Here is a 4,827-nt window from a genome sequence, read left to right as displayed (position 1 = left end):
ATAAGGAATGGGTGGCTTATATGGTGGTGGAGGCACATACGATTTCTCTTTCTTGACTGCCTCTTTGGTTTTATTATCCTGCCCGTTGTCATTTGGTCCATTGTTTGTTAACTTTTCAGTTTCTTATTCATTTTGTTGAGACATGGGTGGATTTTGAATTCTTGGATCCACTGGCCAATCTAATTCTTTCCCGCATCACAGTGTGATAGCATTAGCATGACCTTTCGGGTTAGGTTGTGGTTGGCCAGTAAATACTCCAGATGGGGTTGTTGATGTTTCTTGTTGTTGGGCTACTTGAGAAATTTGGATTTCTAGCATTTTATTATGAGTAGCCATAGAGTCAACTTTACTTGCCAATTGCTTAATCAGCTTATTCGTGTTAATGTTCTGGTTTGTAAACTCTTTGTTTTGTTGGCTTTGGGTTGTGATAAATTTCTCCATCATTAGTTCGAGGTTTAACTTTTTAGGTGCTTGAGGAGCAACAGGGGATCCTTTTTGATAACCTAGAGGAACAACATGTGATGGGTTTGAGCAAACAACGCGTTGTTGCTCTTATAAGAAAAATTTGAATGGTTTCTCCAACCTGGGTTATAAGTATTTGAGTATGGGTTCCCTTGGGCATAGTTTACTTGGTCGGACAAACTTCCAGCCAATAGGTGGCATTCAGGAGTGTTGTGTTCAGGGGTTCCACATAACTCGCAATTAGATGTTGCAGCAGCTACGGTAACTGCTGGAGTTACCGTCAAACTCTCGATCTTCTTAATAAGGGCGTCCACTTTAGCATTGACATGGTTTATGCCATTAACTTCGTAAGTTCCTCATTTTATCAGTGGTTTCTCTATAGAAATTCGCTCACCTCTCCATTGATAATGGTTTTGCACCATATTTTCTATGAGTCGGTAGGCGTCTTCGTAGGGTTTATCCATTAGAGTGTCACCAGCTGTAGTAGATAAGGTTAGTTTGGTGTTATACAAGAGACCATTATAGAAATTATGGATAATCAGCCATGGCTCAAGTCCATGATGTGCGCAGAGCCTAACATATCCTTGTATCTCTCCCATGTTTCAAAAAGAGATTCGTTGTCTTTTTGCCTAAATTTGCTGATTTGCCTTCTTAGCGTAGCCGTTTTTCTAGGTGGGAAGTATCATGCTAAGAAAACTTTATTTAATTTGTTCCATTTAGTTACGGAATTAGATGGTAGAGATTGGAGCCAAGCTCTAGCTCTATCTCTCAAAGAAAAGGGAAATATATGTAATCTTATGGCTACAGGATCGACACTATTAGCTTTCAACGTATTTTCATAATACACAAACACTGACAAATGAAGGTTCGGGTCCTCTGTAGGGATACCATAGAATTGGTTATGTCACATAACTTGTAACAGTGAAGGTTTCAACTCGAACTTATTTGCCTCGATGGCAGGAGGTGCAATGCTCGAGTGTGGCTCCTCTTCAGACAGAGCAACATAGTCCTTGAGAGGACAATTTTGATTTGCATCCATATCCGGTTCTAGGATATTTGGATCAAGGATGTTATATTTTAATTGATATTCTTTTATTCGGTGTCTTAGGTTAATAATACGATCAATTTCGTCAACCGGTTGCTCTAACTTTTCACCTTGTGGGCGAGTACTTGGCGTGCAACCGACGAATAAAAGGGAAAATTAGTTTCCTTAGTATATATTATGCAACAATAGAGTTACGATATTGACTAAATTGGTCCCCGACAACGGCACCAAAAACTTGATCACGACTTAGTGAGTCTATCGAATTATCTAACTGCAAGTGTACAGTTGTATCGCGTAGTTTTAAAATATATTGAATCCATAGGGACCAATAATCAAGCTTATTGCTCTATATTAGTGCTATGTAAATCTAAAGCTAATGAATAATTGATTTGGGGGAAATTAAAACTAAAATTAAAATAAAGTTTAGAAAATATATCAGAAAGGAGAGACTAGAATGTGGATCTCGGTGTACCTCAGGGACTCAATAATTTATTGACGTGTTTTAATGTATTAAATCACTTTTCAGTAGAAAATATTAATTTAAAATCATTTATCTTACACTCTCGTGTTGTTGACTCTAGCTATACTTATAGACCATATGTTTTCTCTCACTAACCCATTTGAATCAGAAAATACTTTTTGAAAAAAAAATAAGTTCTAATTAATCCTAAAACGCCCTCGCTGTGTTTAAAATTAATGTCCAATTTTTACTATCTGGTTCAAGTCTCACACTCTCGTGGTATTGACTCGAAACCTTAATGCTTTCACTCTCGTGCAAAACTTTTCAGACTTAAAATTAAAAATCAAAACCAGAAAAATAAATTATAAAAAGGTTTACGCCAACTTATTACCAAGTCCCGTCGGAACGACGGTTCTTACATACCGGACTCAAAGCAATTTATTCGGACATGGTATTAAACATAAACATGCAATTCATGGTAATGGAATTTAAAAGCAACATTGCAAGTAAATAAATTTCAAACACGTAAAAATAAATTAAAGCAATTATATAAAGAACTTGAAAAACTAGAATTAATACGGAAATAACTTCGAGTACAAAAATCGGAAAAGAAAATAACTTCTAATGCTGGTACGATTAATTTGATTGAAGCTTACAATAAAAAATCCTTAGAACTATCATGTGATAGTTGTCGCTACCGGGGTTTCACGATGACGAAATCGGGACTTTGAACTAATGAATGTCTCCTCAATCAAAGAGAGAAGGCAAAACAGAAGATTCGCCCATCGGAGAGGTGAGGGGAAATAGTCGATAAAACCCTCAAAAAAGATATGCGCACGGGAAGCGCTAGAAAGTGATAAGGAATCGGTCTCTGACTGAGATTAGGGTTCGGGAGTCAATTACGTAAGGGGAAGATATTAGCAACCTCACGTCCATGGTATTCCATGGGAACCATTTGAGTTGTTTACATACGCAGGGATTTAGCTCGTTCTTGTTTTACTTTTTAAAAGAATGTGTGTGAAAGGGAGGAGTTTTGGTTTTTTATTATGGTGCTCGCCAAGGATTATGACCCTTGTGCCTACGTATCACTCATCGGGGATGAGGAATCGGAGCTCTGTAGTTTGGAGTAGAAAATGTGTTGGTTCTAAGTGTTGGCAGCAATTTTGGTAAAACAAAGAGTGTTCACAAGATGTTGCATGTGATGTCTTAACATAAGATATCTATGTACCTGCTGGAGTTTAAAAATATAATTATGCAGGATTGTTTCAGGATGTCATACACAATGTCATGGCATCTGATATTATGTACCTGCTGGATATTTAAAATGGAATTATGCAGGATTGTTCCAGGATGTCAGACCCGATGTCATGACATCCTGTACGCAGAACATTCAGGGTGAATGTTATGTGTTATGTGATTGTGCATTTAATGGAAATCTATGTATGATTGAAGATCTGATTCACAATCGCATTCAATCATTAATTACAACTTGATTTACTTATTTTACAAAGAGATCTAACCAGCTGTCATGACAAGATTTAATTGGAAAATAGTTTTAGGGTTTTCAAGATGTCCAAGCCCAGCTGAATGCTTCTATAAATAGGACATGGAAAAACCTGATTTGACACACAACCAATACATAGCGAAATACTGAGAGAGAATAAGGGTTTGTGTCTTGTTTGGTCGTGTGACCTGTAAGCCATTCAATTCATCCATAGATGATTGAATTGGTCTGATTTGTGAGTTATAATTTTGTCACTCTAAGCTTGTAAGCATGAGTGTGTGTCTACTTGATTGAATCTGTTAAGCAAGATCAAGTGTGTGTCTACTTGATTGAAGCTGCTAAGTAAGATCAAGTGTGTGTCTTTGAAGAGTGTCTTCTTTTCATAAGTAATTGTTGTTTATAATCACAGGTGTGATTGAGGGGGAGTGAGTGGGTTCTCATATCTAAGAGTTCTTAGGTAGAAATCATACGGGTAGAGATTAGGTGAAAAAGACTATAACTTGTGGAGTGTACTGAGAGTCTTTGAACTGATTCTATTTAGTGGATTTCCTTCCTGGCTTGGTAGCCTCCAGACGTAGGTGAGTTGCACCGAACTGGGTTAACAATTACTTGTGTCTCTTGCATTACTATTAGTTATCTTTATCCTATTTGTTTTACTCAGATATAAGTGTCGTGACATTACCTTCGACATCTCATATCTGATACCAGAATTTCAATTGGTATCAGAGCAGGCATCCTGCTCTAGTTCTGGGTGAGATCTAGGGACGACACTTTCTGGTACTATGGAGAGAGATGAAGGATCTGTTCACAGACCACCTATTTTGGATGGATCCAACTATGACTAATGGAAACCTCGAATGGTAGCCTTCCTAAAATCTCTGGATAATAAGGCTTGGAAGGCTGTGTTAATAGGCTGGGAACATCCAGTTGTTACCAAGAATGGAGAAGCTACTACTGATAAGAAAGCTGGAGAACAATGGACCAAGGAGGAGGATGACTTAGCCCTTGGGAAATCTAAAGCATTGAATGCTATATTCAATGGTGTAGATAAGTATATCTTCAGATTGGTAAACAACTGTGAAGTGGCTAAAGATGCTTGGGACATTCTCAAAACCACTCATGAAGGCACCTCTAGAGTGAAGATGTCTAGACTGCAGTTGCTCACTACCAAGTTTGAAAATTCAAGGATGAAAGAAGATGAAAATATTCATGAATTTCATATGAATATCCTTGAAATTTCTAATGCCTTAGGAGCCCTGGATGAGAAGATGTCAGATGAAAAATTAGTGAGGAAAATAATCAGGTCACTCCCTAAGAGATTTGCCATGAAAGTGACAGCCATAGAAGAGTCTCAAG

General features: G+C 37.6%; 1 non-coding gene across 1 annotated transcript; it reads left to right on the top strand.

Moving 5' to 3' along the window:
- The first annotated feature begins 1,014 nt into the window (after positions 1–1,014).
- On the top strand, positions 1,015–1,120 carry LOC127134052 (small nucleolar RNA R71). The gene has a single exon (XR_007807832.1). It is a non-coding gene; the product is annotated as a small nucleolar RNA R71 (small nucleolar RNA).
- Positions 1,121–4,827: the final 3,707 nt, after the last annotated feature.

Source organism: Lathyrus oleraceus, chromosome 3, assembly GCF_024323335.1.
Source record: "Lathyrus oleraceus cultivar Zhongwan6 chromosome 3, CAAS_Psat_ZW6_1.0, whole genome shotgun sequence".
Classification (NCBI taxonomy): Eukaryota; Viridiplantae; Streptophyta; class Magnoliopsida; order Fabales; family Fabaceae; genus Lathyrus; species Lathyrus oleraceus.
The sequence above is the reverse complement of the archived record's forward strand: the minus strand, read 5'-3'. Positions and strand labels throughout refer to the sequence as shown.